The sequence below is a fragment of the Dipodomys merriami genome, unplaced genomic scaffold (assembly GCF_024711535.1).
Source record: "Dipodomys merriami isolate MVZ:Mamm:240054 unplaced genomic scaffold, mDipMer1.0.p SCAF_20, whole genome shotgun sequence".
Lineage (NCBI taxonomy): Eukaryota > Metazoa > Chordata > Mammalia > Rodentia > Heteromyidae > Dipodomys > Dipodomys merriami.
This window is the reverse complement of record NW_027203382.1, coordinates 24,332,342-24,344,678: the sequence shown is the minus strand read 5'-3', so window position 1 is coordinate 24,344,678 and position 12,337 is coordinate 24,332,342. Positions and strand designations below refer to the sequence as shown.

Here is a 12,337-nt window from a genome sequence, read left to right as displayed (position 1 = left end):
CACTCACCTTGAGCTGAAGAGCTGAGGGACAGCACCCAAGCCCAGAGTTCAAGCCCCACAACCACCACCAACAACAAAGGCACTATACTAACAATTCTTTCACTTCAAATTATGCAGGATACCAAAGGGTTTGAACACAGATAGGATTAGCATTACTACCTTCACTCAATTACCAAATGTCAAGTATGGTGCTAAAAATTCTTTAAGTATATACATTTTCTGATTTCATCACAATTACAACTTTCTAAGGCATAGAACATTGTCTCTTTTCCATAAAGTAACTGAATTTGCCCATATATGCTGTTTCTCTGTAATAATAGATACTTGAACTAGATGCTCAAAATGCTTTGCATATCCATAGGTCTTTGCTACATACTACTTCAGGACTCACAAAAAGACACTTAAGTGTCAAACACCAAATATTTCCATCCACATCTAGGGGTACAGCTCAGGGTAGAAACTTACCAGCCACATGTAAGGCTTTGGGTTGGAAGCCCAGCATTGAAAAACAATTTTTTTCCATCTAAAATTGTGGTCAATATTCGGAAAACCTTACAGAATACAATTTATGTTTCTGCCAAACACCAGTGGCTCACTCCTACCCATGAGGCTAAGATCTCTGAATCATAGTTTGAAGCCAGCCAAGACAAAAAGTCTGTGAGATTTTTTTTCTCCAATTAACCAGCAAAAAAAAGTGGAGCTGTGGCTCAAATAGTACATACAGAATACCAGAGCCTTGAGTAAAAAAGCTAAGGGGCAATGCCCAAGACCTGATTTCATATCCAAGTACAAAAGACCACAAACTACATTTCTATAAGGGTACGTTTTAGGAATAAATAATTCATCTATTAAGTACAAATAATTTAATTGCTGGCTTGCTGTTTGCTGTGTGCTATTAGATAAGCTATGCTATGACTTGCTTCCTACTATGATGTTAACATTTTCACAAGCCCACAACAATAAAGTCATGTACCACTGACTAAAACATCTGAAGCTGTGAGGCAAAATAAATCCTTTTTCCCTTAAAAATAGAAAACATTAACTGCTAAAAGAAAATTTAGCTTACATTTGTATGCTTATGATAATGAATTAGGATGACATTTAATTACAACAGGAAAGAATCTTGAGGGGGCAGGAAGGAGTTGGGGAGGTAGGGAGGGAAGGGATGGTATGGAAAAACAAAGGAGGGAGTAACAATGCTTGATAGGAAATGTACTCATTACCTTGCTCATGTAACTGTAACCCCTTTGCACAGTATCTTTACTATAAAAAATATATATTAAAAAAAACAATATAAGGATACAATCAAAAGGGAGAAAACCTAACTAGTTTAAAAAGAGCTTCTTTATAAGATTAACAAAGAGAAAGAAAGAAAGAGAAAGAGAGAAAGGAAAGAAAGAAAGAAAGAAAGAAAGAAAGAAAGAAAGAAAGAAAGAAAGAAAGAAAGAAAGAAAGAAAGGAAGGAAGGAAGGAAGGAAGGAAGGAAGGAAGGAAGGAAGGAAGGAAGGAAGGAAGGAAGGAAGGAGAGAGAAAGGGAGGGAGGGAGGCAGGGAGGGAGGGAGGGTCACTGCCAGATGTCAGTAATCCTAGTTATTCAGAAGGCTGAGATGTAAGGATTGTGGTTCAAAGTCATCCCAGATGGAAAGTCCCTGAGACCTTATCCCGAATTAACCACCAAAAAGCAGGAAATGGAGCTGTAGCTCAAGTGATAGAATACTAACTAGCCTTGAGCAAAAAAGCTCAGAAACAGAACCCAGGCCCTGAGTTCTAGCTCCAGTACAGACGACGGGGACACACACACACACACACACACACACACACACACACACACACACACACACACACACACACACACACACACACACACACACACACACACACACACACACACACACACACACACACACACACACACACACACACACACACACACACACACACACGCGCGCCCTTCTACTCACAATGGATAAAAAAGAGCCAATCCATAAAAGAGGCATGATAAACAGAAGAAATTAAAACTACTTACCACTGGGCTGAATTTATCTCCCTGGTGTTTCTTAATTGAGCCAACATTCTATGGAAAGCAAAAGAGAACCAAAATTAACAATAAAAATGGATCTTTATAACTAAGGAACATTTCTTCTAATTCCTAATTTACATCAAATGCTAAATTGACATTAAAATATTAACCATTGTAAACTGAAAATAAAATTGAAATGCTAAACCAAAATACTAGCTTAACATGGACAGCCAGGTGCAGGTGGCTCACACATGTAATCCTAGCTACTCAGGAGGCTGAGATCTGAGAACTGTAGTTCAAAGCCAGCCCAACAAGAAAGTCCATGAATCTCTTAAGAGTTGTGGCTCAATTGGTAGAGTGCTATATATAGTCTTGAGCAAAACAGAGTTCAAGGATAGCACCCAGGCCCTCAATTCAAACCCCAGGATCTGTACCAAAACAACAATAACAACAAGTAAACGTGAGATAAAAGAAATGAGGTATTTTTGTTTAGAAACTTCAGCTGGAACACCTAAAGGATGATTCAACTAAAATCCTGAGTAGGCAGTTGGATATGGGATGGAAGAAAATAAACTCCATATAGGAAAATCTAAAATGATAATATAAATTTGAAAGTTATGTGCTTATAGGTAATACTTAAAGCACACAAGTACTACCAAGCAAATCCACTGTGGTTTTGCAACAATAAAAAACAGACTAGTTTCCAGAGTGAAGTATGAATAAAAAGATAAAACAATGAGTTTGTATAAGCAGATGAGAATAATGTAGAAGAGAAACAGAAAAGGCCTTAATAAATTAGGATTTGGGAAATCACTACAGATCACCCTAGTAAAACCTCCTGTCACCAAAAACACTAATGAAGAAGGAAACAACAAAATAAACTTTAGGAACAATGTGCAATAGATGAATACAATTCCCTCATGGAGGACAGTGATGTACAGCTTAGCCGAATGCAGCCTAATATACTTAAGACCACAGCATCAAAATTCACTCAGAACATTTTTCAAAAGCAGATTAGCATATTCTTCCTCTAGAGGATCTGATTAAGTAAACCAGGCATAAGACTCAACATTATTTATCTAAAACAAAATGCCCATCCAATTCTTTTTCTAACGCATCATTTCAACAGTAACCAATACACAGTCATTCTTACTTATCTATACCAAGCTACTATCATTTAGTCTTCCTCCATTCATTACCAGAGATTTTTTTTTTTTTTTGGGTCCAGTCGTAGGGCCTGAACTCTGGGCCTGGGCACTGTCCCTCAGCTCTTCAGCTCAAGGTTAGAGCTCTACCACTTGAGCCACAGCGCCACTTCCAGCTTTTTTTTTCTTTTTTGCTTATGTGGTGCTGAGGAATCGAACCCAGGGCCTCAGGCATGCAAGGCAAGCGCTCTACCATTGAGCCACCTTCCCAGCCCCCCAGAGATTATTTTGACTAAAGTCTCAACCTGACCATACAAGAACTGAAAAGTAAAATCATTATAAGCTTTTCAAAACAATATTGTTCACTATATTCCTCTGCTTACTGAAATATAGCAAGCCTTCATTATATGTGGATTAGACAAATGCAGCAAATGCAGCCAAAATCTAATACCAATCAATATTGTCATCAAATTACTTTTCAAATTACTGTTTCCATCTTTCCACTTATCCTATAGAGCTCAACACATCCTAAAAAGAGAATTTTCTGTTCCTGAGTGAAAACAGTAAACATGGGAGATTTGCCAAACCAAAACATTAAACCCTGAAAAAAAGTTATAAACAAAGTGTTATCTATAATTTTCATAGACACTGCTTGACATATGACTTTGCTTTCTTCACTATACCTCAACGAATTAAGAGCTATAGTCAAAGCTACTTGACTACATAGGCACAAGGAGGTCAAACCTGCACTGGGTGCTAGTGGCTTACATCATATCTGTAATTCCAGCTAGCCTGGACAGGAAAGTCTGTGACTCTTACTTCTAATTAACCACCAAAAAGCTGAAAGTGGAGCTGTGACTCAAGTGGAAGAGCACTAACGAGCAAAAAAAAACAAAAAAAAAAAACCTCTCAGTGCCCAGGCTCTGAGTTCAAGCCCCAGGAACAACACACACATATGCACGCACCCACACCCACACCCACACCCACAGCTATTCTGCATTAAAAATCCTAAATGGAATCTGATTAATGTTGAATGAGTACATTTGGATTTCTGATGCTAGTAATAATAAAAATGAAAGTACAGAAACTGAAGAAAGTACAGAACATTTGCTAAGTGCTCACAACTAAGTGCTCAGCTCTATGTATAACTCTGAAGGAAGACAGAATAGCCCCTTAGTCATAGTAGTTAGTACATGCTTATAATCCAACTACTCAGAAGGCTAAACCTGGAAGATCAGGAGAGTGACTTGGATCCAGTGGCACCCACGTGTAATACTATGTAGGAAACTGAGTTTCAGAGGATGGTATTTCCAAGCCAGCCTAAGTATAAAAGTCCTAAGGCTCCATCTCAAAAATAACCATCAAAAAGCAGGGCTAGAGCTGTAGCTTAAGTGGTATAGAGCCAGCCGAGCAAACAAACAGATCAAGACTCTGAGTTTAACTCACAGTATTGTTAAAAACAAAGTTTGCACCCAGCTTGGGAAACATAAAATAAGGTAACAGTCTCACTCTTAAGAAGTTTCTATTTAAAACATTTCACAATATAATGGATAAAATATAATGCAATAAAAACACAAAATATAGGATCTGGGAGGTGGGAAGGTAGAGCGCTTGCCTTGCATGCATGAGGCCCTGGGTTTGATTCCTCAGCACCACATAAGCAAAAAGAAAAAAGCCGGAAGTGGCACTGTGGCTCAAGTGGTAGAACACTAGCCTTGAGCTAAAGAGCTGAGGGACAGTGCCCAGGCCCAGAGTTCAGGCTCCACGACCGCCCCCCCCCCCCCAAATACAAAATATAGCTAGGCACAGTCATACAGACCTGCAAACCCAGCACTCAGAAAACAAAAGTAGAAAGATTTGAGTTTGAGGCCAGCCTGGGCTGCCATACACAGATCCCCTGTCCAAAACAAACAAACGAACCTAAAGTACAACTTTAGGGGAAAATAATCCAATGGTAAGATTTTAAAAAACAGAACTCAGCATCTATAAAGTGTAGAACAGCTCTGTGCAGGAAGGAAAAAAAAAAGCACAGTAAGTTATAAAATGTTACATAGTATTTTATAATCAATCTCTTATACAAACAGGAAGCCAAAAACAAACAAGGATATTCATCATTTACAGCTGGTCATATCCAAGTTTATAAAACGTAAGTATCTCTACCAAGATTACAATTAGAGAACAGAATCTAGTTCTATGACTAAAATTTACCAGTTTTCTTATAATGTATCTCCCATTGTCAGGCTGAATAATATCCTTAACATTTTCATTTTACACCAGACTGTAATGCAGTCTTCATACTGCATGGCATTATGCAACTGATATAGGCAATTAAAATATCATGTTTTCTTCGTTTGCTAACTTAATTATTTTTGAGCAAGGCAATAAAAGTGAAGTTACAAACACAGGCTTTAAAAATAGGATCTGCTGAGCACCAGTGGCTCAGGCCTGTAATACTAGCTACTGAGAAGGCTATTTATCTGAGGATCTCAGTTCAAAGCCAACCTGGTCAGGAAAGTCTGTGAGACTGTTATCTCCAAGCTGTGACTCAACAAGTAAAGCACTAGCCTTGAGCAAAAAGGGTCAGGAACAGTACCCAGGCTCTGAGTTCAAGCATCTAAACTGGCAAAATAAATAAATAAAAATAAAAAGGAAAGAAGGAAGGAAGGAACTGGGCTCAAGCCTATAATCCTAGCAATTTGGGAGTCAGAGATCAGGACAATGAGGTTCAAGGCCAACCCAGGTATAACAGAGATTCCATCTCTACCAATGGCTGGGTACAGTGATGTTTGCCTGTCATTTTAAACTATGAGGGAAGGGAGTATAGCGGCTGGACATAGTGGTGTGCACTTGTCATCCCAGCAACAAAGGGAAGCACAAACAGGAGGATCATACTCCAGGTTAGATTAAGTATAAGTGAGACTGTATCTTGTAACATAGACCAAAAGGTGATGGCAGAATGGCTCAAGTAAAACAGTACCTAATTAGCAAGTATGAGCCCCTGAGTTCAAACTCCAGTACAACCCCCCAGAAAGATAAACTTAATGACTCCCCAAATGAAAACAACAAAAGAATTAAATCTAATTATTGTAAAATAACAAACTAAACTAAAAGCTTAGAATATCAGAACTTTGGAAGCAACATCTGAAATTACTGTTCCCAGAAAACTATGTCAGTATATTGTTAATTGGTTTTACAGGATTTGGGGGAAGGGGAGCATCATCCCAAATGATTGGGATTAAACCATGCTAGGCAAGTAAGTACTCTGCAACTCCAGTATTATCAGAAAAGAAAAAGACCTTCATTTATGAAATGCCTGATTATAAACACATCTTCATTTAACATATTAAATATTAAAAAGTTACAGAAGTTTTTTTAAAAAATCAGAAACTTAAAAAATTAATATCTACTCAAGAAGCTGAGATCTGAAGATCAAGTTTCAAAGCCTGTCCAGGAAAACAAATTCCAGAAACTCTTATTCCAATTAACCAACAAAAAACTGGAAGTGGAGCTGCAGCTCAAATAGTAGTGGCAGCCTTGAGCAAATAAAGCTCAGCACATAGAAAGCCGGTGCTGGTGGCTCCTACTTGTAATCCTAGCTACTCAAGAGGCTGAGATCTGAGGCTTTAAGCTAGCCAGCACAGCAAAGTCATCTCTGAGACTCTTATCTCCAATAAACTACTCAGAAAAGGCTGGAAGTGGTGCTGTGACTCAGTGGTAGAGCTCTAGCCTTGAACTCAGGGACAGAGCCCAAGGCCCAGAGTTCTAGCACCCATACCAACAAATTTAAAAAAAAAGAGCATGTATGTCCTGAGTTCAAGCCCAAGTATACATACATAAAAACATACACATACACACATACACACACACAGAGGATGTGACATTTTTCTAGTAGCTAAGGCAATTTCTCCAGTCTTACAACAAATGGTAATGAACTAAGAAAACATGATATGGGGCTGGGAAGGTGGCTCAGTGGTAGAGTGCTTGCCTTGCATGCCTGAGGCTCAATTCCTCAGCACCACATAAGCACAAAGAAAAAAGCCAGAAGTGGCACTGTGGCTCAAGTGGTAGAGTGCTAGCCTTGAGCTGAAGAGCTGAGGGACAGCGCCCAGGCCCAGAGTTCAGGCCCCACGACCGGACTGCCCCCCCCCAAGAAAATATATGATCTATCTAAATACATTACATAAATTTTGGGACGCAGATCGAAAAGAAGTCAATGACTTAGAAACCTTTTGTACTAAAATGTAAAATCATTACTAATTTTCTTCCTACAGTTATCTTTTATAGTATATAGCATATTTATAACCACTCTCCCATCCATAAAGCTTTAAAAATAAATGTGACATATTAAACTTGAGTAATTAATCTAGCCAACATTTCATTCAAATATTTATATTCACGCACATACTTTATTTTACAACTCATCTGTGGTCAAGTATCAGATATTTAATTTTCTTCAGGAAAGTAAACATATTATGGTACTCTAACTTGTATATATGTTTTAGTATCAGTAAAAAGAGAGTATCAAATTGACTTTCTCTCAAATGGTTGTTTTGAGGGTTGGGAAGGTGGCTCAGAGGTAGAGTGCTTGCCTTGCATGCATGAGGTCCTGGGTTCAATTAGAATAACGAATTGATGAAAATGTCATCAAGAATTATCTTTAATTGTATAGGTTCTTAGAGGAAATAATTCTAGATACACTTGATTAGATTACTCCCAAAATAGTATATTTGCTAATGTTAACTTTTAGCTACTGGTAATACAGATCTATAATTTCTTATCTAAACCCTTCAGGACAGCAGATATGTTTCAGAATTTAGAATTTTTCATCTAGTAGAATAACTCTGCAAGTAAGTGCAAGTGCAAAGGTAAACTATAATCACAAAATACTATAAATTAATACCAAAATCAGGCTCACATCAGTTTGGAGTAGGCCAGATTTTATGTACCAAGTGAATTAGGGGGGAAAGTACAATTTTCAGAGCTGTTTGATTCCAGAACTTCTGAGAAGGGATCATGAGACTTGAAACTCAAGTGTTTCAAGGACCTTTTCATCACGTTAAAATCTCTCCTTTTATTATAAATTAAATGCATACAGATTGCAAGGTCTAGGAAATTTCAGTCCAACAGCAGCTTTCAAAGTTGTTAGAGTAAATGAATTTGCTTGAAGCTGGAGATAGCTGATGTCCTAAAACAGAAGTCAATCCCATACCCCCTTTTCAAGTATCTTCAGTCAACAAGTTGGAAAAACACAAAGGGTGGATGGGAGAGGAATGTGTTCGTTGCATAGTACTTTAATACACTATAAATACCCAGCAAATTAACACTAATTAACATTAAACTTTTTGTTTGAAATTTTACCAATATTTGTTTCTCTATCTCACTGAATCTTATCACAAAAATGAATGCCTCTCCTAATTTAGTTGTTAATACAACATATGTGTATCACAATAGGTTTGCATCCAAGTGCAAGCATCTAATCAATGTTTCTTAACTTTCTGCACTGAAGAGAGTTCGAAGATTAGCTTACCTTTGAATTTCATTTCAAATAATAAAAAGGGGCATTAAAATGTTACATTTATTAGTAATTTTCCATTGCTATAACAAAATGCCTGAGGCTGATATCTTGTAAAACAGAGGTGGGGGCCAATACTGGTGGCTCACACATAATTCAGCTACTTGGGAAGCTGAGATTGGATCATTACAGTTTGAGGCCAGTAGTGCAGAAAAGTTTAAGAGTGCCTGCACTCCAGCTGCACCTCAGAATTTATGGCCAACTGTAACACCCTTAAGAAATTAAATCAGAATCTCTGTAATGTTATCTTGTGCTGATTTGAGTAAAGTTTATGTACAGTGAAATGCAAACATCTTAGGTGTACAATTATATAGGAACAACACTCCAGTGAAGGTACAGGATATTTCTATTACCCAGAAAGTTCTCTTATGTCCATCTGGTTTATGGTCCCACTCTCCATAAACAATCCTCCTCCTCTGTCTTATGTGTAAAACTTTAAATTTATATAAATAGAACCATGGAGTGTCTGTTCTTCTTTTACTAAATACAGTTTATGTTTTATATATATATATATATATATATATATATATATATATATATATGATTAATTCACTCTTTTTTGACTGGAGAGTAGCATCTCGGTGTTGAGGTTATACTACAATCTGTTTATAAACAATCTGTAAAAAACAGCTGCTTTCATTTGGGAACTCTAAGAATGTCACACATCTCCCAACAGATTTCTGGAATATCATTTCATTTTTCTTGGGAAAATATTTAGGAAACTGATGTAGGTATATACGTATTTTTTTTTGGGGGGTCGTTTGTGGGGCCTGAACTCTGGGCTTGGTAGCTGTCCCTCAGCTTTTCAGCTCAAGGCTAGTACTCTTACCACTTGAGCTACAGTGCCACTTCTGGCTTTTTCTGCTTATGTGGTGCTGAGGAATTGAACCCAGAGCCTCATGCATGCAAGGCAAGCACTCTACCATTGAGCAAGCACCTTCCCAGCCCTATATATAATTTTTTTGAAGTTTATGTCATTTTATTATTATTATTATTACAGCTTTATTACATCTCTTTTTCTTTTTTTCTTGTCAGTTGTGGGTCTTGAACTAAGGACTTTCCTGCCTGCTTTGAACAGTGATCTTCAGATCTCAGCCTCCTGAACTACAAGGATCACAGGTGTGAGCTCCTGGCGCCCAGCAATGAGTACATGTCTTTCTTTTATTTTTTGTCATGGAGCCTGAACTCTGAACCTGGGCGCTGTCCCTCAGGTCTTCAGCTCAAGGCTGGAGCTCTACCACTTGAGCCACAGCGCCACTTCTGGATTTTTCTGCTTATGTGGTGCTGAGGAATCGAACCCAGGGCCTGGGCCTTGCAAGGCAAGCACTCTACCACTGAGCCACCTTCCCAGCCCCCCTATATATAATTTTTAAAGAGTAGGAAATTAAATGTTTTGGTTCTTTTTTAACCCTGTTATGTGGGTTCGAAGATTAGTCTACCTTTGAATTTCATTTCAAATAACAAAAAGGGGCATTAAAATGTTACATTCATTAGTAATTTTCCATTGCTATAACAAAATGCCTGAGGCTGATATCTTGTAAAAGAGGTGGGGGCCAATACTGGTGGCTCACACATAATTTCAGCTACTTGGGTTGGATCATTACCGTTTGAGGCCAGTAGTGTGCAGAAAAGTTCAAGAGTGCCTGTATCAATCCATAACTTCATGCAGTGGGCACATGTCTATCAACCTAAGCTGTGTGGGAGGCTGAGATTGGGAGAATTGCAGTTTCAGGCTAAAAGTCTAAAAATTCTATCACCGCTGCTAAATGTGGTGGTGTGTGCCAGTGATTCCAGCAACCACAGGGAAAGTCCAAAATAGGATCATGGCTTAGGAACAGACCTGAGCGAGAAGCAAGACCTGTTCTCAAAAATAACCAAAGAAAAACAACGCTGGAGGAGCTCAAGCTGCAGACTGCTAGCCCAGCAAGCATGAGTCCCTAAATCTAAAACTAATACCACCTAGAGAGGGAGAGGGAGGATATTTAACTTGTAATTTGGGGGGGGGGTAGTTTTTTTTTTTTTGTCAAAGTGATGTACAGAGGGGTTACAGTTAGGTAGTAAGTACATTTCTTGTCAAACCTGTTACCCTTTCCCTTGTTTTCCTTCTACTTTCCCTCTCCCCTACCCCCACATTGTACAGCTCATTTTCAATATATAGTCTTGTGTGTATTGCTGTTGCATTGGTTCTTTGTCTCACCATTCTGTTATTCCCCTTCCCTTCCCTAATTTAACTTGTAGTTTTGAAGGCTGAGAGTCTGACCAGCAAAATACACAGATGTAGAATGAGTATTAAACAAAATGCAGACTCAGGCCTGGCAATGGCTTTGAGCTTGTCATACAGCTACTTGGGAGGCAGAGGATTACTGCTCAAAGCTAGCTCAGATAGAAAAGTTAGTATAAAAAAAAAAAAAGCCAGGCACAGTGGTATACACCTGTAATTCCAACTAGATGAGAAGCAGAGACAGGCAGATCCTGGCCAAAGGATAACCTAGAGATCCTATCTGAAATATACTAAAGCTAAAAGGGCTGGCGTATGGCTCGGGAAGTATCACTTGCTTAGTAAGTATAAGGCCGAGACTAAAACACCAACTTCATACACAAATATACACAAAAAATGTACTTCATTGTAGAGCACATGGGCAGCAAAGATGGCTGGGAGGGGGTTGAGTGGGCAGAGCCCAATTTACTGTAGAGCACATGGGCAGCCAAGATGGCGCTGGGAGAGAGTAGAGTGGGCAGAGCCCAATTGATCATCCAATCAGTGCCTAACCAGCCCGTGAAGGCTCAGGTGCATGATAGGGTGTGACCTTGACAGTGATTGGTTCCTTTTCCTCCCTTGCCATGCCACCTGTCCTTTTCGGCTTTAAAAAGGGCTGCTCTCTGTTAATAAATGAGTTTTTCTACCTGCTGGATTTGGCTCCCCGCTGTGTCTGATTGTCTCCCGGGCTAAGAGAGGCTGGGAAACCAGCGCCGCACTTACCTTTCCTCGGACCCCCTCCGTCTTTTGTGGGACGGATGAAGACCCAACACTTCATATCTGAAAAGTAAATCTATAGTGAGCTAGGCATCAGCAACTCACATCTGTAATCCTAGCCACTTAAGAAGCTGAGATCTTGGGGGGGGAGAGGGGGACGGGGAGATGGGAAGGGATGGGAAGGGGAAACAAAGGAGGAGGCAACAATGCTTGATAAGAAATGTACTCATTACCTTGCCCATGTAATTGTAACCCCTCTCTATGGTATTTTCACAATTAAAAAAAAAAAAAGCTGAGATCTGAAGACTGAGGTTGGAAGAGAGTCTAGGCAAGAAAGTTCAAAAAAACCACAACTGGAGCTCTGGAAGTTATACAAGTTTTATAATATGGTAAAAATTATCATAAAGCACTATTAGAATATATTTGTCAAACACCAATCAGTTATGATTAAGCCACTTTACTTTCAGGAAAATATCATGCTTAAAGAATGTAAAATTGTTGAACTGGACATATGACTCAGTGGAAGAGTTTTTGTCTAGAATGTGTGAGGTCCAGAGTTCAATCCTCAGTACTGGGATGGAAGGAAAAGGAGAATAAGAAAAAGATTTAAAAATTTATATCAATTT

General features: G+C 38.8%; 1 protein-coding gene across 10 annotated transcripts in view; it reads right to left on the bottom strand.

The window, feature by feature from the left end:
• Window positions 1-12,337, bottom strand: part of Erbin (erbb2 interacting protein) — a 128,946-nt gene that overhangs the window by 89,668 nt on the left and 26,941 nt on the right. For all 10 annotated transcript variants that reach the window (XM_070031255.1, XM_070031253.1, XM_070031261.1 and 7 more), the window contains exon 2: window positions 2,027-2,074. The gene's annotated coding sequence lies outside the window, so the exon portion shown is untranslated. The remainder of the gene's footprint in view (window positions 1-2,026; window positions 2,075-12,337) is intronic.